This window comes from Calidris pugnax, unplaced genomic scaffold (genome assembly GCF_001431845.1).
Source record: "Calidris pugnax isolate Ruff unplaced genomic scaffold, ASM143184v1 scaffold55, whole genome shotgun sequence".
In the NCBI taxonomy this organism is placed as follows: domain Eukaryota; kingdom Metazoa; phylum Chordata; class Aves; order Charadriiformes; family Scolopacidae; genus Calidris; species Calidris pugnax.
Genome location: NW_015090832.1, coordinates 3,596,078 through 3,619,434, shown reverse-complemented (window position 1 = coordinate 3,619,434; position 23,357 = coordinate 3,596,078). Strand labels below are relative to the sequence as shown.

At 46.2% G+C, this 23,357-nt stretch overlaps 1 long non-coding RNA gene across 1 annotated transcript in view; it reads left to right on the top strand.

Moving 5' to 3' along the window:
• LOC106887598 overlaps nt 1–19,166 on the top strand; it is a 40,922-nt gene extending 21,756 nt beyond the window's left edge. Inside the window, exons 2-4 of the long non-coding RNA XR_001411934.1 lie at nt 5,157–5,258; nt 11,855–11,952; nt 12,996–19,166. This is a non-coding gene — a long non-coding RNA (uncharacterized LOC106887598). The remainder of the gene's footprint in view (nt 1–5,156; nt 5,259–11,854; nt 11,953–12,995) is intronic.
• The last annotated feature ends 4,191 nt before the right edge of the window (nt 19,167–23,357 follow it).

The window sequence follows — 23,357 nt, the reverse complement described above, 5'->3', positions numbered from 1 at the left end:
GGGATGGGGCAGCGATGCCGAACGTAGAGGGACAGGAGCATCCCATGCTGCTGCACTGGGGACTCCTTGCCCATCCCTCACGAACTCAAGTCTTCTCTTCTGGCTCAGCAGATGTGCAGGGTCTTATTCTCTGGTCTCCATGTCCCTTAATAAGCTTAGCAAAAGCCTTCCACTGCATATGGTTAGATTGCAATTTTTCAATAGTTGTAGCATGGGCAAATCAAACCCAATTTCCTGCAATACAAAGCCCTGCACTGCTCCCCAATGAGGGCTATTTTCCTGCCAAATTGCATCTTTCAAACCACAGCCAATTCAGCTGTAGAGTTGCCAAGGAAAAAAGGTCAGAAAGATTTAAAAAAAAAAATAAAAATTCCTCCTCTTTATCGTATTCAAAAGCAGCTCTCCTAATTCTGCCTAAACTTTCAAAACAAGGGAAAAATTGCAGTGGGGTAGGTGCTGATTATAGGCAGTTTCAGCCCAAAGGACAAAAATCTGCAAACATATTTAGAGTACCTGAAAATAACAAATTTCTAATGTGGTCAGTGCTGGAAACACTTTCCATCTACTTTGGTTTGTATGAAGAGTTGCTCCAGTGAAGCCAGTGGAATTATGCAGGATCGGGACCCTCCTTACTGCAGCAATCACTGCCACCTGTGCAATATTTTACATACACCCCCTTTATTTGAAAGACTCTACCACGAGTACCTGCTTAGCAACATACTTTATGAGATAAGCATGCAGTAAATGGGAAGATGGGAAAAGCATCTCTCCTTTTCTGTACAGGAGAAAAAGACTGGCCTGGAAGGTGATTTGAACAAACAATAAAATATGTAGAAAGAGCAGAGTAATGGAAGATTTTAAGTACCCAGGCAGAGAGTGGAGGACATTAGGGAGAGAATGCTAGCTGGGAGCTTGTTTATGGAATTGGCATAAGATTGCATTTTAACTTACTACGTGTATCAGCTGAAAAGGGAGAGAGCTAAGTGACTTGTATTAAGTGCTGGGCTAGATTGAAGGTGATGGGAGACAAGATGTAATCCCAGGGAAAATATTCTGCCAACCACCCGCGTCCACAGCGGTGGGCTGAGGATAAAGGAAGATTTTGGAGCAGGGAACTTGGAGAACTTGCAAGTGTCTGCTGACAGGTGCTCCAACAGCCAGCACCAAAGTTCAGGGTGATCTGATGAAATCAGATGTAAAGTTTTATAATCTCAGGCACCCAAACAGCTGCAAACACCCGGTTCAAACAGACCGCAGGGGTGTGAAGGCAGCTCGGGTGTGTTCAGGGTTGAGGGCAGGTGAGGGAAGAGCCTCTTCTCGTACAGAAAATGTGAAGTTTATTGTTGGCTGAGGTGGGGGTAGGAAAAAAACGCTCTTGAAAACCACTGAAAGCCCAGCCCAGCCAGCTCTGCAGGCAGTGCAGGCAGAGATGACAGAAGCAGGAAGGGTGATGGAGAAATCCGTGTGGAAATCCGTGTGTGAGTTTGGTGCTGCTGCCTGGGATTTGCTACTGCACCGTGGGGTTTGTTTTTCCAGGCAAGAGTTAGGAACTCGCCTCCCTGCGACAGGTATTCATGTTCCAAATGAAAAAGCCCGGGGAAGTGGAGATTAAAACATTAAAATGCTTCACCACGGTGCTTGAGCAGATAATTAGGCAATTAGTACTATTAAAGGAAGACAAAGCACCTGGCTTGCTGAAGGACATTGCTGGGTCCTGAGGCCAACAGCAAGGGCGAGGAAGGAGCCGCCAGATCTAGAAGAGGTTTTTGGAGGGTTCCCTACACGGTGGCAGTTATTTTGGTATTAAGAGTGCACCGTGATGGTGCCTGCTCTCCTGAGTTGGTCTCCTGAGAAGATCAAGGTAAGGGCACATCAGGGGTAGGTGTAAGTCACCTCCCCTGTGCAGGAGGACATCTGACCTCACGGCAGAGGCTCGCACACTTGCATCAAGGCTGGAAGACAAGGACTTCTCCTAACCACTGGTGGACTGAGGTCAGGAAAGCCTTCTCTAATCTGTTGTGCAAACTCTTGCTGTAATGATCTAGGGGAGGTGACAACAGCAGTTTTGCAGCACGGTGCTGTGAGAGCTGGGGCTGAACCACCAAGCAAGGAAGTCTCTGGCAGTGTTACCCTCCTAACCCGTGTTTGATTGCATTTCTTTCTTGCTCCCTTCTCCTAGCTCACAAATTTTGTTTACTTTTTGACAGCTTCTGCACACCAAGCAGATGTTCTCATTGCATTTTCACATTGATGATGAGCTTTTATTGAGCAGTTACAGTCAATTTAGAAACCATTAATGGACGTGAATAGTTCAGATTGTCCCTTCCAATTTCCATTACTTTGCCTTTTATGCATCAGATTTGTTCAGCCACTGCACTGCCCCATCATGGAACTTGGGGAATTTCCTAACTGAGCTTTCATGACTTGACCATTACATATCGTTTCATACTTATCCACTAATTTTCTTTTCACGGCTCATGCATTGAAATGAATGCTCAGGCATCCGGGCTATTAATAAATACACTTGATAACAATGGTCCTCGTGTGAACCATTAAGACATTGCAGTATTAATAGCCTTTCCTTTTGGAGAAGGACTGTTTATTCTTACCCTTTTCCTTTCTTCAGGCTGAATCTGATCGAATTGTTCATTGTGAGTAATCTCCTGTGAGAATATAGTTCTTATTTCTCTATGAAAATCATGAATTAATTCATCCTGTGAACTTTATGTGAAGACATTCAGCCTTTTGCTTTCACTGTTTGCTCCTTATTACTCACTATTTAGTCTTGGTTCACCTCTATGCTACAGTACAGCTCCTCCTACGTAACTGGATGAGGAACTGATTAAGCAAGGACTGACTGGTGGCCAATAGGCAATATTTTGTTTCTTCTGCCATTGAATCAGCCTTTAGCAAAGATATAGAACTTGGGAGGCCTGTGAACTTTTCTTTGAGTGACCAATAGCTGTCTGCTTGTCACAGAAAGCCAACACGGTGACTCCAGTGCCAAGTCTGGGGCTGCTCTCAGCTTAGCACAGAAAAAGCCTTTCCTATTACCAAACCAGCAATAAATGTACTTTCTTGGACTTGGAAGCCTCTCAGGCAATTTTCTTTTATTTGTAAGCGCTGTGTAAAGCACAATGTCACTGGGTGAGGTCCACCACTATGCAAGAGGCCAGTGGTGCTGGTGGTCTTGGGAACCAATTTTGCCCTTCCCCCTCCCCACTTCTTTATATTTTCCCTACTTCCCACAGCCTGAGTAGAACCAAGAGCACCTCAACACCTCTGAGCCTTCAAACTCTGCAGTCAAAATGCAGCAGTCGCCATTCAAAAGTCAACATCTGGTTCTATATATTTCCATGATTCTCAACAGTCACCCTTCCCAAAAGACACCGCATCACTCACACTGTTTGCTTGCTCGTTGGTAGAACTCATCTCCAACTTCTTCTAACATTATCTCTGCTGGTTATTGAGGATATTTTATGCAAAAGGTCTGGATAAAGCAATCTAGCCCCAGCATGAACAGAGCTCTGTATCTGCTACAGTTCATTTCTTTACACATTGTAACTTAGAACACCGGTTGGTAGGGAATTTATATGCAATCAATAACCTGTAATTTCCTGAACTGCAAAGAAAAAGAAGGTTAACTTAAGAGCATCTTCTATTCACTTGGATTGTTACTGTCTGAGACCCCACAAGGGAAAAGACAAATAAAGAGATAACCTTAATTAACTGCAGGGTAAGCGCTGGGCTTAACGGGCTCAAATTCCTGCAGCTTTTCAGCTCATGTTCATTTAAATTATTATACATCTTTGCACATAAGCGGTAGTTTGGGATGATCAGCATCCTGAGTTAAAATGCCTTTAGGCTCAGAAACCCACCCGTTTTGACCATAGTTCTCACTAAAGCCGATAGGGACGTCAGGGTTGATTCAGCAGGAAGAAGGCTCAGTGCTTGTGTCCCCAAATTATATTACAAGACAAGCCAGCACCTGTGAAAAACAAAGGCAAATCTCCTAGTGATTCCAGGGGGAAGTAATCTAAACACTTATTAGCCAGTATCCTCCTGTGTAGGTTCACCAATCAAAAATCTGTCACAACTAATTGGAAATGTGTATCATCAGCATCATTGTTATTATTATTTTGATTGCACCCAGGAATTTGATTAGAAGACAGCACCTCTGCGTAACAATAAAACAAGGGAAAATAAAATAGGGAGCACAGACAGAAGAGGGAATACAAGCAAACATCCTGGCTTTATTGGTTAATGTGATAGATGGTGGTTACGATGAACCCAGGACCCGTGGGCTGCTGCCAGGGGAAAGGAAAGTCTTCAGGGTGGATTTGCAGAGTGGTATCGAGGTGGTTTGGATGATATTTATGAAGACAACTACCTAAAGCAGACATCTCAGGCAGGTCAGGTGAATCGTGCTAAACAAGGTCTTGCCAGCCAAGGGTGCTCCTGGTGGCTTGCTGAGTTGAACAGGTCCAAGGTGCATCTCCCCAGAAAATGAGACGAATCTCAGACAAGACTTTCTGGGATGGAGAGGTTGATGTGCAGAACATGAGTAGGGAGGGAGGCTGGTCTGGTCTTTGTGGGTGACAAATGGTCAAAGAAGACATCGCCATGGAAATCCTGGGATGGGGGGGTGCAGGCAGGGGCAGTTTTCTGGTCAACATCATGAAAGAGCAATTATGGGGCCAGGAGGAAAATCAGGGTAACAGGGAGATAAGACTTCAAGGAGACGAACATATTCCACCATGGCAACAGAGGGGCTTGATTCGTCCAGAAGGAAAAAAGATTGTGTCCTGCATCAGAAGGAGGAGGTTTTCTGGGTTAGTGAAAGGGATTTTACTGATCAATGTTTCCATTGGTGTTCTTATAATTATTATAAGGTTCCCATCAATGTTCTTATAATTCCTAACCTACAGCTTCCCCTTCTCCTCAACACCCAGCCTCTGGCACAACCATCTGTATCTCTCAATCCCAGTCTGCCCTGGGCCTCTCTGCAGGTGAGGGTCTCATTCAGGCCCAAGAGTTATGTGAAAGAGTAACTTTTGAGAGATTAAAAATGTGGAATCCACTTTCCTCTGGGTTTGAAAATCCCCCTCTTTGTGATAAAAAGGCTTTATATACTGCTTCTAACTTCGCTATTTCAGGGGCTGCAAGTGCAACTGGATCATTTTGAGAACAAAAAAGCACAGAGACAAGAGTGAACAGGAGCTGACTTATTATTTAAAGAATTTCATTTTCATTTTGAGGTAAGTGTAAGTCTAAATTTGCTGTTACGTAACAAACTGCATTTAAAAGCAATTGCTTTTGAAAATACACTATTGAACTTTGAAATTACTGTGATAATGCAGCTTTAGTCTGTGAATGCTCCAGTCTGGGAGGAAGCAAAACAGCAGCCTTTGATGAGGACATGAATTTGTTATGACAGGCTAATTTTACAAATCCATGGCTGCCTTATGGAAGAATTATAAAGATATATATTAAAAAAAAGAAAGCCCAAGAACCAAGAAATGTATCATGTTCACCAGTGAGAAAATGTTCTCGCAGAGTCAACTCCCACAGGTCAGTTCAAGGTAGCATCCAGCCGCCTTTGATAGTGCAGGGACCAAAATGTTGTGTACATTGTGCATGTTTAGACTGATTGGTGACTTCAGTTGCTTGATACGTGCGTGTGTCTGTGGGTGCTGTGATATCAACCGCTTCACGTAAATAGCAAAAGATGGATCTTTGGGGAAAGAACAATGGGGAAAAAAATAAATCAATCTACCAGCCCCCCTCCAAATAAAATCTCAAACAATAGAAATCATGCCTGGAACCTTCCTGCAGCCTGGCTGTGCCTGAGCGGAGCTGACATTGTGAGTTAGCATCAGGATGGCGTAAGTGGTCTCCTAGAAATAATCTCATTGCAGATATCCTCGCTAATCCTCTAGCGGGAAGGGGCAGGAAGGTTTTTCTGCATGGGGCTGGGAGAAAGGTCTGCAGATGAAGTAAATAAAGATGTGGGGGAGCGTGTTTCGAACTGCAGCTTGGAGTTGCAGGGAGAAAAGTGGCTGCCTGGAGAAATGGGGAACAGGAACCCAAATTGAATGGTCCATGCAGGAATGGAGGAGACACCCTGATGGCAGAGCTAAGGGTGCAGGCAGGCTGGGACCCTTGGAGTGACTGCCTTAGGCAGAGTCTCTAGGAAACAGGGACGAGAGAAAGCTGGGGAGCATGCAGGAGAGAGGAGGAATTGTGTGTGGGTGACCTTATTGAGTGCCTCTTGCTCCCACGAAGTTCTTGAGACCAAGGGCTCATCAAAACAGCTCTCAGAACGTTTGCCGAAAGGGCAAGCGGAGCTTTGGGGTTTGAAGAAATCTGCTGTGGACAGGTGCCAAGATGCACTCAACTCTTTGCCACCACTTTTGCGTAGTGCCAGATCATACCGTGGCCCAAGCAGCCCAGTTTGTGCTGCTGACAAAAGCTGTAAGGCTCAAACGCTCTGCCGGTGACGGAGGGAGCTATTACAACAAGTTCCCGTCTCAGTGTCACTGTGTAAATCTCTCCAGCCTGTCACTGATGGAAGGGTCTATGTGACAGGTGTCACCCATAAATCCCATTTAAATACATCCATTACCGCACACTGTATCACTCACAATCACCCATGAAATGTCTCTTTGGAGTCAAGAATCAGACAGGGATGATTTAGGGCTATTTCGCTCGTGCGACGGGATTAGCCGGATCTCGCAGCTATTAAGATGCCGTGCCCAACGCCAGCCCCAGAAGGGACGAGGGACAGCAGGCAGAAAACAGCTCCATTAGCTGGTTTCCAGCTGCCTTTCCCACACGTGGCTGGGGCTGCTTCAAAGTGAGACCTTAAAATGGAGCAGTCCCCAGTTCCTATGGGAATATGCATGAGAGCGCTGCAGGTGCCCGAAGTTTTAGCCCCAAAGGGACCTGCCTCTCACTTTCTGTCATTATTTCCACCTTTGCAAGGGGAGTGCAAACAGCTTCCCCCCGACACACACGCACACGCTCAGGCACGCGTGTGCACAGCCTTTCTGCATGAATGTGAGAGACGAGACACGGACAGAATGAGGCCTTTTGCCAGCCAGCAAGTGGCTTTCCTGGCTTCTGCTCCAAACGGAGCAGGCAGCTTGAGACATGGGCCTGCTCCAACCAGAAAATCGGTGAGGGTGTCTCATTTAATTCAGGATAACATAAGAACGTTTGTTAGCTAAAAAGGACAATTTAGACAGGCAAATACTCATCGGGAGACATCAGTGATAGCTGTTATTTAAGGCTGTGCTGGACAGGAACCATGCTGATATAAGACCCTGGAGAGATATCCCAGATGAGCAACTTTTTTAGATACTGCTGAGTAAAAGCAGAGGAGGAGAGGTGACCACATATCCTGTCTCTGAGCAATGTCTGGCAGGAGCAGGTTCAAAGGAAGAAGAGTTGAGAGCCATCCCAATGCAACCGAGACAGCCAGTGTCTTCCTGGCCTTGATAAGAAGCCTCTGCTCTGAGCACTCTGCTGATCCTCCAGCCCTAACACCAGGAGAACTTCATTTCCCTGTAGCCACTCTTCTCATTATCCACAGAAACATCCAGTCCTTTTTATCATGATGGCCTTGATAACATCTCTGGCACTGAGATAAAATGAGGAGTGTTGGTTTGCAGGAGAGCAACTGGGTCTGAATTAGGACCGCAGGTTCAAGCAGCAGCAAAAGGCATCCAGTGTTGACCCAAGGTTCACGGGTTCAGCTCTGCCTTTATTTACCAGTCAGAAGGAAGAGCCATTGCCATTTCTTTTTGTCCGTGGTGCTAAGGATGAGATGCTGGAAAGGGATCAGGTCTCTCAGCCAGAAGCAGGAGGAGGTGAGAGGGAACGTCAAGCAAGTCCAGGAGGAGAGGCTGTGGGTGATGCCAAGAGCAGGGGCATTGTCACTTTTAATGAGGAGGGTGATTATGTACTGGCAGCTGTTTGCAGATTAGCGACTGAGGACTTGGGCGATCAGGGATAATTATCTCTTTCTGGAATGAGGAGATTTTCTCTTTTCTGGCAGGGAAAGAAGTGCTGGGCAGCTCTGTGCCCAGTGTCCAGATCCTCTGTCCCAGGAGGGGATGCCAGTGGTATCTCTCTCCCCCACCCCCATGGAGGAGGAGTCCTGTCCTCAAACCAGCCCAGAGGACTAGATTACAATCCAGGGATTAAGCCAGTGTCCTAGGTCGTCCTTAGCTCCTTAGCCCAGCACGGAGCCATTCTGGCTTCCAGGCAGCTCCCAGTAGGGTCCCACATTGGGTATTTTCCAGCTGAATAAATTGCTCTGAAGACAGTGTATCAGGATGATCTGCTTTGTAGGTCACACATCTGCAGGAGCTGGTGCAGGGTGAGGATGAACATCAAGCACTTCTGAAACTGCACCCAAAGGCTATTGGTTCATCTCCCTTGATCTACTACATATGAAAAAGTAAGGCATCTCTCTCCAGCTATCAAAAACCTGGTATCAGCAACAGTGGATTTGTCAAGTGATTTACTTTTGGAAAGAAAATATTTAGCTGCAAAAAAAGTGTTTCTCAGAAGAGACGCCGTTCCCTTCAGTTTCACCAGCAAAGCAAACTGAGATAGCAATCATGGCATACTGAGAGCATGTCAACTAGCTTTTATTAAAATCCTAACCTGACTCCACAGGTAGCACGTAACAGTAGAATATGATCTTCCCACCTTAAAAGCTGTGAATGTATTGGTTCATCTATTGCCAGAAAAGAAGTGAATAGAAGGTATTTTTTAATTAGGCTTCCCAAGGAAATGATGGGTACTAGATGATCCATTGTCTTCTGTTTTAATTAAAAGAAGTTAACTTGATTAGCAGGGAATGCCTGGGGTGGTTATCAATTGATTTCCAGTGCTGAGCTGGATTCAGTCCTGTGGTCTGCAGTGTGGAAATGGCCAGTGTTCATGGGACCATTACCTTCAAGTGGCCTCTTTTGTTCATCTCCTCCTGATATGAATGCATAGGTTATACAAAGGTTCTAATGGTCATCTCACCCACTGGGGGGAGAAGAGTCTAGGCCCAATATTAATGTCTTCAAAGAAAAGAATCCTGTAACATCTATTGCCCCAGGAAGTTTAAAATCTTCCTCAGGTTGGCTTGAAAAGGTTTGTGGTGAATCTGGGCTTTCTCCAAGTGGCTTTGCTGCTGGTGCAGGATGAACACAGGAATCTGAGAACAAGGCAGTGTCTATTGGAGCATCATTATGGAAGTACTGCACTTCCACTGCACTGGAAGGCACAGTTCTCAGTGGCTTTAAGTAAAAGCAGGACAGGATGAGGACAGGAGCAGGACAGAAAGCCCTGAGTGGTACCACCAGGGTTTCTCTGTGTGTGGACAAGTGACAGTGGCCAGCCCAGTGACCTGACTCTCTTCTCTCTCTATCAGGCACCAGACATTAATGGTTCTTCTTATTATGATTTTTTTTTTTCCTATAAAAGCATAGGAAGTGCTTGGGATGGGGACCCTGAGAGGATAAGATAGGATAGGATACAATAGGATAGAATGTGGAATGGAATGGAACAGAATGGAATAGTTTGGGTTGGATGGGAGCCTTAAAGGCCATCTAGTCCAACTTCCCTGCAGGGAGCAGGGACATCTTCAACCAGATCAGGTTGTTCAGAGCCTCGTCCAACCTGACCTTGAATGTTTCCAGGGATGGAGCATCTACCACCTCTCTGGGCAACCTGGGCAGTGTCTCACCACCCTTATTTTAAAAAAATTCTTCTTTATATCTAGTCTAAATCTTCCTCCTTTTAGTTTAAAGCCATTACCCCTTGTCCTAGAACAACAGACCCTGCTAAAAAGTTTGTCCCCATCTTTCCTCTAGGTCCCCTTTAAGTAGTAAAAGGGATGGCATTAAAGAATGAATCAGGCAGAACAGAGGTGAGCAGGTGGCTTGGGACAAAGCTGAGCTGGTGGGAGCTTGTCCCTGTGTCCTCATCCCTCCACCTCCCACAAATGCAACCAGTTCACCAGGTCCACCAAGCTCCATGGGCAGCAGTATCGTTCCAGGCATCTGCCTACAAACGAGGTCAAAAATTATTCTGTGGTCCAAAAAAATTAATGTCTCGGAAAAATAAACAGGATTTTCTGAAGTGAGTGGGATAATCATAAACGAGACCCAAACGGTGAGTGTTTCTCTCAGCGCAGCGTGACACCAGCCCGCAGGGATTTCTCCCTTCCATGTGCAGCTGCTGCTGCTCGCTGGCTCTTCTGCACGCTTGCCAGCTCTCCCAAACCTGTGAGGGAGGTGCCAGACTTGGCAGATACGTTTTCCTTACATTTTAAAGGTGTAGGATCAGACTCTGATCCAGGTTGTGGAGTCTCCTGCACATCGCAAAGCCAAAGGGCTCAGCAGATTTTGTTGCCCGGGAATCCAGATCTTGGCTATTTGATGCCAAAGGAATGAGTTGAAGGTGAGAGATGAGCGGTCACCTGAATGAGCTGGCCCTGAAGCAGGCACCCAAGGCATGGTCACATGAGGCACCTTGAAATACCGCCATTTAGCATAAAGTATGATCATAGAATCATAGAATCGTCTGGGTCGGAAGGTCATCTAGTCCAACCCCCCCGCAGTCAGCAGGGACACTCCCAACTAGACCAGGTTGCCCAGGGCCTTGTCGAGCCTCACCTTGAATATCTCCAGGGATGGGGCCTCAACCACCTCCCTGGGCAACCTGTTCCAGTGCTCCACCACCCTCCCTCCAGTTTAAAGCCATTGCCCCTGCAGGCCTTTCTAAACAGGCTCTCCCTAGCCTTCCTGTAGGCCCCCTTCAGGTACTGGAAGGCTGCTATTAGGTCTCCCCGGAGCCTCCTCTTCTCCAGGCTGAGCAACCCCAGCTCCCTCAGCCTGTCCTCATAGCAGAGGTCCTCCAAACCCCCGATCATCTTTGTGGCCCTCCTCTGGACCCACTCCATCAGGTCCATATCCTTCTTATATTGGAGGGCTCCAGACCTGCACACAGTACTCATGATATTTTTGTCATGATATATGACAAAAATCCTAAAGAGCAGGGCTAGAAGGGACCTCACAAAGTTGATCCCAAACAAGATCACCTTCACATATATTCTTTCTGACAGGAGCCAATCTAACCTATTTCTTTTGAAATTCGGTGATAGACACTTGGCAGCCATATCCTCTCCCTCAACCCCCAGTTCCACCGGGTGATCAGCCCCAGAGCTTCACTATCCTCAGAGTCAAAAGCCATTTTTCCTTATACCTTACATACTTTACTCATCCTTCCCATCGTGACTCTTGTCCCCTCCATCACAGACAAGGAGAACTGGTGGTTACTTTCCTCTTTAAAACTCTTCTCCCATTGGAGGACATTTCCCTATATTTTCTCCCTTTATATAGGTTACTCAGCTGCAAGTTTGTTGATAATCAACAGTCCAGAGAACAGGAGAAAATGGCCTAAAAAATAATAGAGAAAAAACACTCAAAGAGTCCCTTCCCTTCTTTGGGACACGTTCCCATGTAGATGACAAGTTGTTAGTGCTGACTGGTAGGCGTAATTGGCAATGCCTAATCAAAATGCTCTTAATTGCAACATTCAAATTATGATTTTATAAAACAATAACATTTTGCTTATCTGAAAGCTAAGTATTTATTATTCTCCAACTGCCAAATATTAGTCAAGTACAAGCACCCCCCTTGGATTGCTCTCAAAAGCATTGGGTGATCCTTCGCTAGCAAGAAGCTAGGAGATATAGGTGCAGAATAAATAATCCCAATTTTTACATCTTTCTTGAAGCTTTTTTTATCCTCCACCCATTTTGGGTTCTCTCATCTGGTCTTTCTCTTAGGTCCCTTCTTTCCTGGACTTCCCTGGACACCGAAAGGACACCTGGGAAAGGACACCAATGCTGAGCCAAGCTGAGGGGTTGTTGTTGCTGCCTCCCAGGTACACTTCTGTTATACATCCCAATATGACCTTCTATATTTGCCTTCTCTGCACTAGCACCCAACTTCACCCACCTTGCAATCTACTATTTCTCCAGATTTTTCCAGATGTTTCTCATTTGGTACAAAATATGTGGTCAATGGGCACTGAAAAAGCAAAACTGTGCTTTCTGCAGTCTGCTACAGAGATTTTTTGGCTCTTCTCCACCCTAAAAGGTCGGGGTGTCAGCTACTATTATCACTGGTCTTTTAGAGCTGATTGATTAGAAAGAGAAACAGCCCCAAACTATTGACAGATGAATGGAAGCTCTGAGCCCGTGTCACTATGAATGGTGAGGGCCAATGTCACAGCCTTATGTTGTTTAAATCCAGACCTAGAAGGGGGCTTTTCCATACAGGTCGGGAAATTTGGACTTTGATATCAAGCAGCCCACCCATGGGACACGTTTGCTCACTGTCCCAGCTCCGTGGGCTGTCCAACTGTGCTGGGACACTCAGAGCAATGGCTGGTCAAGCCAAGAAAGCCAAGAACTGCAATTCCAGTCCCTAACTGGAGAACTTGACTCATTTTCTTCTCTTAGAGCACAACTCAGATCCTTGATGACCCAGAAACACAGCAAGAAGCAGTAAGATCACTACCACTAGGAAGGGGACATTTTCCTTCCTGCAAATACATGGGTCCTGCTGGGAAATATTTTGAGAGGAGGAAATAATTAGCCCACAATGTTATGTATGACAGTGTCTGATTTCAGAGAGGGAAGGTATTGGGAGAAAAAAGAGTTTACATTTGTGACACTGCTCCGGGGGAGTTGGTAAACGCATATGCTTTGCAAATTCTTCTTATTATGTTAAATATGCTCTTAGCCTCTCTGGTGGCTGACAAGAAACGTCCTGTCAGGAAACCATGGATATATTTTCTGCCTATGTAACACACACACATGTAGAAGAAGCTGCTTGTTTGCAGCATTTTCTCTGCATTTTGTTGTATAACTTGTATACTTCAGAGAAGGGATTGTATATCATCTTTTTTCTTCTATCTTCTAGCTACCAGGACATCTACTGACTCTGGGAGATTGGTTCTACAGCCAGTATATACTGAGAAGACATTAACCTCTTGCAAAAGTGACCTAAATTACTATTAATTGTAGTGGCAGGACTAAATAGCTGTCCTCAGTGTGTTTACAACTGTAGAAACAAACAGTTTGTTCTCAAGATAATGACAAACCGCTTATATTTGGTCTACAAAGGGACTGTTTGTTCCCTAAATACCTGCACCAAGAACTGTTTTGTGAAAGAAAAACAAAATATCTTCATGAGCAACCCCCTGCCTATGGCTGTTCTCCCTGAGACGCTGGCTCTGCTCGCCCAGCTCTGGCCAAAGCAAAAAAAAAATATCAGATTTAGCTTTCTGGCAGGGAATGGGAACTCAGGAGCCTGCCCTGGTCAGGTCAGAGATGTAAATATAAAGCCACTTGGCTCCTGGGTGATTTCCAGCATTGCCACAAATTTCTCAAGGGCTGTTAACCACTGAAGCTGGACTGATCCTGGGGTTCAGATGTCTCTGAGATGTTGGCATTGCTTCAGCAGAGGCTAGACAGAAACAACAGCCGTCCTGAGCGATGACGTTCACATGTCAACACTGTTCTAATCTCTGGTGGTTTCTGAAAAATCTTGCAAAGTGAATTGTCCAAATGGGGTGTCCATTGAATCAAGAAATTCATGAAGCCAGACAAAAGAAAAGCTGAGGCCCCACAATCAAACCTTAAACCACATCTTACCTGGAAACTCAACCTCTACCCTGTAGGCGTGAATAAAATTAAGTCTCTAAATTTTTTTAGACCATTCCATGTCTCTTTCAGAAGCCGGTATGATTCCTTGGTTTTGAAGGTAGTTTGTGGCCCAAATGCTGATACATCCTGCCCTGGTGAAAACTCCGATGTGTGTCCGTGTCTTGCCTTTCCTGGATTGTTATCGAACAGAAGAAAACCAGCTTACAGAAAGAATGATTTTCTGGACTGGAGTCCCTTAGGCCTGTAATTCTTAATGCAGACTCAAAACTGAATTCACTGTCAGACATCTATGTGTATCTCTCAGACATGTATCAGAGACTGGGCAATTTATTGCAGCAGCAAAACTACATCTGCTCTGATTAGATGGAATAAAATAATGCCACAGAGATGGAAGTGAGTACTGAAAATCTTTAGCAATGTGGTTTTCAATCTCCTGCTCCCCTCTATGAATACACATGCGGGTATGAACTCCACTGCCTTGTGCATGCAGATGAATCCACTTTCATCTCTCCCAACCTGCGAGACCCCACACGAGGTCAGGTTTTAAATTCTTGCCTGTGTGTGGGGCCAGCTCCACTGCAGAGCTCAGGGATGCCCGCTTCCAAATATCCTTTTTCCCATCCTGAGTGGGTTTGTTGTGTTTTGTTGGCCAATTCCCCATCGGCAGACCCCCGCGTCTACGTTGTATGGAGTCTACGAAGAGCTGGAAGCTGTTCCTTCAGGGTTGGGACTTGGCATTCAGCTGAAATGCCACCACTGGGATGACAGGGAAGTCACAGGCCATGACACGCTGCCACAATGGAAGCTGGTTCTTGGGCACTTGCTGGTCTCCATCATTCCCAGAGTGCCAGAGAGCTGGTACATGAACACACACAGGGCAAAGGGCCAGCGAGCAGGACGTGAAACAGGTTGGGATGTGTGAGAACAGGGTCCTGGCACACACCAGCACAAGCAGGAGTAAAATCTGTGAGATAAATGGCTTCTTTTCCCTGGATCTCACTGCTTCCAGCAAGGCTCTGCGTGTCTCCTGTTACACCCAGAAACAAGACTAGATTCTTCACAGGGATTCACACATGGGATGATACAGGAAGAAGAACACAAGAAATATTATCAATCACCAGGAAAAGCTGCTGAACTCTGTAAATAAACAGCTTCCTCAAAACTCTCCAGTTTACCCCACCAGGCTTCTGGAGATTATTTCTGCCAGAGGTTTTCAGTGCTTTCTTAACATTAATTCTCTTTTGAGAGTGATTCACCTTGAAGAGTGAATATTTCCTCAAGAATCTCGTTCTGATCTGAGTGTTCCCTCTGACCTTATAATCTGCAGCTCTGTTAATGCCTTAATGGTACCTGGTTATCCCGGCACAGCGGGATGGTGCTGGAACGACCTGCCATCCCGGATTATGAGCTCTTCTGGGCTTTCTGGGAAACCCTTGCTGCTGTTTGTAGAACAGTGTGGTTTCTTTCTTCCTTACTGCAAAGTACAGGCTTACAGACCCCTCACTCTTGCCTGTAAAAATAGTATCACTGTCTCATTCAGATCCATCTATTTAGACCTTTTATTTTGTTTATTTTCCTTTTTCTTTATTTTTTTTTCACCCCAAATTGTCTCTTTTGCTCCATTCTGCTGGGCTGTCTATGTTCATCCTTCGTGAGGCTGTTCTTCAAAAACATCGAAAATTTAGTACAAATGACCACCTTTTGCACCCCTACTAACACCTCCTCTACTCACGTGTTCCCAGGCAGGAAGGGCTGAATCTCTTCTTGGTGTTTCTTCTGCTGGGACTGACTTTCCAAAGCAGGCTGCAACAGCTCAGATCACCAGCAGAGCTACTGCAGTATTTAGGTCTCAAGCATGTGACCCTCTAATGACCTGTCAATATGTATTTAGGACCCATCCTTTCATTTCTTGGCTTCTACAAGAATTTTGGGTGCCTTGACTATGAAAACCTTACAAGTTCCTGGCACTTAATAACGCAGCAATGAGTAGGACTAGTTGAGTTTATAATTTCTCTCTCTGAGTTTATCATTTGTTTCCTGAGCCCTGTTTTCCCTGTGATCAAAGGAAGACCTTGGACTAGTTTTTTAACAGCAGTTAAAAAGACCTGCTGGCCTCGCAGACCCACATTTACCCGGCAAACCCAACTCCTCCAGAATTTGCATGTTTTGCCCTCGGTGATTTTAGCTGTTAGCCTTCCTGACACTCAGCAGTGGGAGCCAGAAGCACTTTGTCAGTAACAAAAGAAGGAAAGCACGGGAGAGCTGAAGGTATCACTCCCGGGCTGCGCTGGTTGTGTGCGGTGGTGTGTGGGTGGTGAAAGGCTCTCCAGGGCTTGGTTAGACGCGTTGCACAAGTCCCTGGGACACTGCAGTTGTGTATGTTCAACAGACCATTGTGGTATCCTTGGGATTTTATAACATTTCCACATTGCAGCATTCACACATAGAGTGTAACTGGGAATATCTGTAACGTTCAGATGCAGACACACTTATGGTACAGTGCAAATGCGCATTATAAGGAGAATCTGGAACACTAGATTTTTTTTCGAGTGTTGCAAGAGGAGTGCAGTGACACACAAGCAAAGACACTCACCAGTAATATGCTATTACTATCCTTGAAAATATAAAGATTTTCCATGTGTTTTCCAGGTTATATAAAGCAAACACACATGTCTCCACCTGGTCCTCTCTACTCAAACAATGATCTCTAATGGTGCTTCACCCTGAGAAAGCAGGTGGGATTAAATCTGAAATTTACAGTCAGGTAATGAAATGGGTGTTTCTGACGTTTGTGGAGGAGAAAGCACAGGCCATTCTGCTCTCTCTGCCTCTCAAGCATCTTCAGCTTGAAATTTCCAGTCACTGCCGCATTCTCTGGCAGGCCAGACAGAAGTACAGATAACATAATATGGCACAGTGCATCGTCTACTGGTCAGGAGTAGGAGGAATTGATTTTTGACTAATAAAGAAAATTCATTACCCAGACTGAATGAGTCACAAGGAAATGAAGGCTGCTGTAAAGAGGGAGGATGGACTCATGCACCCTGTTATTTTGGGCTTGCTTGGTTGCAGAAAAGGTCTGTCTATACAGCATCACAATCTGCTCAGCCTTGGCCCGTGTCCTACCACAGCCTTGCAGCTCGGTAACTGCTGTTCAGGATGGAGAGAGGTCTTTGGTGCTGCTAGGACTCAAGTGTGATTTGTTTTCCCCTCAGCAGACTAGCACCCTTTACACATCCCCATCCCTCCGAGAAGCTGAAAGGAGGGTATTACTGGTGCCAGGCTCAGCCAGCACGCAGAGGGTGGGCAAAAGGAGGTGAATGCTTAGGGGTAGAGAGATGCTGGAGAAAAAGCACCTACTGCTCCTCCACTCCAGAGTGAGCTAGACTTTTAGCACGACAGACTGCAGATATCCACTCAGGTAAGTGAGATCAGATCCTGATCCAAAGGGTTGTGATCTAGATTTGGTGCCTGGTGTGGTTTTACTTCCCCAACAGCCTGGCTTGGCTCAGGTCCTGGGTTTGAGAAGAGAAGCAGACTGCCAAGCCAGAGGGTATACAGACCAGTACAGTGCAACGTTGGGGATGTCCAAGAACAAGAGTAATCTGGGGTTTGGTTTGATCAGCACTTCATGCTCTCTGCAGCCCTGCATCTGTAGCAAAGAGCTCTGACCCCTCAGACAACCCTGCAGGGAGGCAGGAGGAGCACAGAGGACATGTGGGAGGGGAGAAGATGCTGCAGTGCGTTCCATGGGCTTGGTGGCTGCAGCACAAGTTTCTGCATTATCCAGGGTAACCTGCAGTGCTGTCTGGAACAGGTCAGGGTTTTTCTCCATACCCACATGTCTGCAGGTGTCCCAGAGCCCAGACATGGGGCAGCAAGGTGATGGACCACACTGGGGAATATCTGCTCCAGCCTGCTTGAGCTGGTGGGGTTTGGCTGCTCAAGGCAGGGGAACTTGGTGTCCCAACAGGGCATGTGTGCTCTCACCTCGCTCCCAGGCAGGAGAAGTTGCCAAAAGGTTGTGGGATTTCTGACCAGAAGCCTCCTTTCCATCATACTGAAGTCTCTCTTCCTTGAAGGCGCTTTCCCTGTCCCTCACTGTTATTCACTTTGGGACTGACAGCATCTTCTGTGGCAGGGAATGGTATCTTCTTAGTTAGAAGCCTCCTTGTTTAGTCTTACAGCTGTCAATTAATCCCACATTTCTGCTATTCAGACTAGCTGGTGGGTAGCAACATTTCCTGCTGGAATGAGAATTTGTTGTGAATAAGAGCTGGAAGGGGAACAGCATTAATATTTGACAGCAGTTAGTGCTGAGGGAGTCTTTGCACTTCACAACCCGAGACCCACAGGGGTTTCTCAAACTAGCAGTAGCTTAACAGCATTTAAACAGGCTTTTGCCACATGCAGCCCAGCTGGGGGCTGCTGCTGGCCCAGACGGGCTTGTGCCATCCACGACTCAGCTGTGCTTCCCTGCTCGGGCTTGTCCTTTAGATCAGAGGTTTTGGGACACAGGAAGAATAAAAGCAGCTGATGAAATACAGCTGCTTCCTTTTTACCCCCTGATCTAAAATTGTGTGATACCGGCCACATCATATCTCAGCATCTGCTGATGTTCCTCCAGTTTGGGGGAGAAATCTGCCCCCTCCCACCCTAGACTTCTGGTTTTGTGGAGTTCAAGAATTGAAGCCATGGCAGCTCTGCTGCCAGCAAAGAGATATTCGAGGTTTCATTCCAAAACAGCTTGTGAATGGGCAGGAACAATGTTTTGTCTTTCTTTTCACATCTCAGCTTGAAATTTCTATGTAATTTTCTGCATTTTCTGATATTTTAAATACTAAGGGTCTGAAACTTGGCTGTGTCTGAAATTTTCCCCGTTCAGCCTGATCACCTGGCTAACAGGTATAATTTTCAAATCCTTGTGCATCTCTGCAGGATTTTATACCAAGATCTGTCCTAGCGGGTTTGTGCAGAAACCTGAAGTGTGAACGTTCATTTTATCAGCTTTTGCATCACTTGGGGTTGTTGTTTGTTGGAAGTGGAAGTTTACTTGGCAACTGTTGGAGATGTAAACTCTTTGCTGCCTTCCTATACGCTGCCATGAAGATACTCTGCAGAACACAGGGAAGGATTTTTGGGGACATAGAACAGGCAATGCCCAGCTTTGGGCAGGGGTGCCTTCATCCTTCTGCAGCTGCATTTGTACCCACCATGCAGATTCCTCCCTGCCACCATCCTGAAGAGCCAGAAGGTCCATGTTCCAACAGACCTTGCTGGGATCCGTGATCTAAGCCCAAGTTCAACCAGTAAATACAGGAAGAAATCTTTGTGGGGAAAACCCAATGCTTTGTTTGGCCCAAAATAGAGTCGTACATTTCAATTTTTATTTCATTCTTTTACAATGTTTTCAATAAAACTGCATTAACTTCAAATCATAAAAGGGGTATGTTTCGTATTTTTCAGAATTTGAAAAAGCTCTCACGAGCATAATGAGTCTGAATGCATTTCGTGTTTTCAGATGCCTGCAATTTTTTCACCCAAATAAGGCTCTCTCTGAAACTGCTCCCCAGTGGTGCTGCTGACACAGTGGTATTAACGTTGAAAGAAAATGCACCAAATGCCCCCGCCTGCTTTATGCACGAGGTGGTTACATCCAGAATACCCAGAGGAATGAAGCAAAACCAGTGCTGAACCTGGACCTAGCAGGTCCTCAAGGCAGCCAAGGTCTGGGTAGGGCGATGCTTGTCCCCAGTCCCTCCACCCCAACCATCTCCACTACTGAAAAATACCCTCTCAATTCTGTTTTGCCAACATGGAAAATGCCCTCCCAGAGGCTGTTGTGGCCGTTATGGAGACGTGGAGCCTCCTGCTGTCTCCCCAGTTGTTTATACCACCCTCATATCCAGGAGATGGGCGGCCCAGGGGGTTGAGGAGGTCCAAGGCAACAGCATGTGTGTGAAGCTGCCACCCTCCTACACCTCCGCTCCTCTTGGCCGAGATAAGAGCACCAGAGGAAAGGCCTTGGGAGACAAGCCACAGGTTTATTTGGTCTTTAAGCCGCAATAGGCTGTTGGCTGCTGTGTGATCTTGGATAAACCCAGGGATGCAGAGAGCCGCAAGTCTGCAAAAGTCACTGCCAGCAGCTGACACAGATGCTTTCTGGCATGACACCAGGGAGCCGTGACACTCATTTGATCATATGTTTATCCACATGTCCCGCACAGACTGATAGTCACAGCGATAGCCTCTGGGCCTGCCCTCACAAATGATGAGCATCTGAATCTCTGTGCCTGCACACAAGGTTTATAAACAGCGGCACGTTTTTCCAAGGCCTTTCTAGATGGTGTAGGACCCTTTCAAATGTTGCTGGGGCTCAAGACATGGAGAATATAGGTCAGATTTTGCCTTTGCTATGCTAGAAGTCATGTCGAGTCTGCAGTTTTTGAATGCCTAGTCCAGATGTGCTCCACAGCATTTCTCCCTGTGTGGCCACATAGTGCTCTCCTCAGATGCTGTCTTCACCTTTGCTTTTAGTATAGTAGTCTACATTTCCCAAGCCCTCATGCTGAGCTCTCTCATTGTCAAGCAGCCACACCATGGTGCTTCTCCAGTCCTGCTACACGAAAACAAGACAGCAGTGATCTTCTGGGTCCAGAAGGACCTGTCCCATCACCCCAAGAGTGGCGGCATCAGCTGCAGTCAGTCTTCTGCCCTATGACTCCATTCTGTGAACTGCTGGTCCCTTCCATTGCTTGGTCCTTCAGCTCTCCCCTTCCTGCCTCTCGCTTAAACCATCCACTCCACACACATCCTTTTGTGAACACAGCTCACGCCCCATACTCCCCACATCCCTAGAGCTGGGGAAACACCACCCAGAAGCGATGTGTGTGTGAAGGACTCGCAGGATGTGCCCAGTGGGAGATGCTCTTTGTGATGGCCAACTGTACCTGCCTGAGGCTGGGGGGTTTCAGGGGGTAGTTTGTATCTGTGCTTTCCATACTGCTGGCATCATGTTCTCCTTGAGTTAATGTGTGCTCTCTCTCTGTATCAATTGCACGGCCAACTTCATTTGCTACCACTTATGAATTATTGCTAGCCCCTGTGGCTGTTGTCAGAGCTTCTCCATGTCTCATGGAGACATTAATTCATACACCACTGTTTGCAGGCTCATAGTCCCTTCCTTACATTCCTTTTCTCCCTGTCTGTCCAGCTTTCAGTTAGCTGCAAATTTGCTCATCCCATCTCCCCTGCTTCATGTCTCCTTTGCTAGTTCTACTCTCAGACTCCATTGAATTTCAAAAGTCTCCATCCCGCTTTGAAAAGGATCCAAGATCTTTCTTTCTCTGCAGTCCAGTGTCCTCAAGTTCTGTTCTCCTCCGCTCTCTCATCCACCTGACCTCAGGGCCTTATCATGCCCCCATTGTCCAGGCTCAAACCAGCCTGGCCTTTCATCACTGGACAGGATTATTCCTTATTCCAAAAGCTTGCTTCCACCAGCCATAAAAAACAGTATATCACCGGCAAACTTGAGATCAAAACTGACAAGCAAGCTTTTTAGATAAGCCTGTTCTGCTGTACGTAATTAACGTGTCTTGTTTTCTTCATTTATATTTTATTTATATGCTTTTATGTATTGTGAGAATCTCCAAGAGGGTTTTCTTTTTATGAATTATGCTTTGTAAAACAGAAGAACTGATGTTGATGAAATAGTTATTATCAGCTAAAGACTGCACTCCCAGACTGTGCCTTCCTTCCAACTGGCAATCTGTCACACTTCAAAATGCACCAGCTCGCCGTGACCGACAGACAGACAGCCAGGCAGCTCCCGGGAAGGAGTCTGCGAGCCAGGAGGAGAAGGATAGAGCAGAGACAGTGATGAAGGTGATTAAAAATAGAGAAAGATTCCTTCACCACAAATCACAGGGAGAAGTTTCAGAGAAGAAAATAGCGAACTTAAAAAGATGTTGCCTAAGGGGGCTTTTACTGATTTTAGACTGTGTTGCTCAGCTCAGTTCGCTCCAGTGAGTGGCTCTACCAGGTTTTTAGGATGGAAGAAATAATTGCCAGTATGGGGGCTGGAGGGAGGATTTTTTTATTTTTAATTTAGTTCCCCTAAAAATCCTTTCTTCATTTAAATCCTGGAAGCAGGAGAGTGTCTGAGGGAGAAGCTGATTGAAAATGAATCATTTAAAACTTAGGTCCCTTTCTTTGTGTTGATGAAGTGTTTGCTGAGCTACTGCCCCAAAGGGAATTTTGCCATTCTTTATGATAAACCCCTGAAAAACATGGGTTTCACTGGGACCACTGAGATGGCAACCAAAGCTTGAGTGCTGGAAGCAGGGCGTAGGAGCACAGAAGCTCTTTTATGTCATTCACCCAAAGAAAATGGGAAACAATTCTCCCAGTCCAGCAGCATCCTTCCTGCTAAATACTTGGATTAATTGGGACAGCCATTATCACCAGGAAAAACCAGCAAGTTACCACCACATTTCAAGAGCGAGGCAATGACAGCGGGGAGGGAGACAACATCTCTCCACCTCGGTACTTGTGAACATAGACCAAGGCTATACCAGGGATGGTGTCTGAAGACCTTGGGGTGGGAGTACACTGGGCAGGCTGGGCTATATCTGCCCTCCACTCATGAAATGCCACACGAACAGCCCAAAGCGCCTGAAGCTGCAGCCCAGCTGCCCCTGACATGTCACAGCAGCCCAGGGCAGGGCGACGGCCAGAGGTCTCTGGAAACACCCCTGGGAAGAAGATGTACGTGCAGTGAGTCAGGCTGAAACGCCCTCATGTTTAGGCACAGTTTTGTTTATCGGATGCCCTTTACCGCACATCTTCCGATGAGGCTCCTCACAAGTGATTCGGATCCTCTGACAAGCTCCTGCAAGAACCTGCTATCAAGATCACTGGCTTGAATAATGCTCTAAATGTCACTGCTGGGGCAGGAAACCCAGCCATTTTGATACTCTTGCTTCTGTCCTGATGATTCATGTTGACATTTACATGACAAAACGGAGGTGGGGAAGCTGCTGAACTTGTCTTAGTGCCTGTGGAGAGCTTCGCTGTAACGTGATTCAAACCAGAGGAGCCCCCAAAACTGCCAGAAAATACCCACAAAAAGCCAGAAGAGCTCGAGGAGGCTGTGGAGAACTACACCCCCTCCCATCTCCATCGAGGATGAGTTTCACGCTCATCCTGGATTTAGGGAAGGATGGTCAGGACAGGTACCCAGTCTCCTGGACTGTGAACACCCCTGTGGCCAAGCAGTTAACAAGGTGTGAAAGATCATACAAGGAGATTCAGCATCTGGGATATCATTTGGCCTTTTAGGATGTTTTTCACTGAAGATTTCTGGAACGTACATGAAGGCAGGTTGTAATGCTACTGGACAGAGGTATCTTCAAGAGAGAGGGGCAGGGAGGTTAACTCATCAGTTGGAAACCCGGAGGTTAGGTGTTGCTAGGAAATAGCCCATTCTTTACCGTTCTCATTACATAAAGTTTCCATTGTAAAATAAATGATTTTCCATCCCCACCAGTGCTCACATGCTCACGGAAAGATCTGCAGGTCATGTTGTACCCTTTCTAAGAATGGTGAAGCAGAGGCA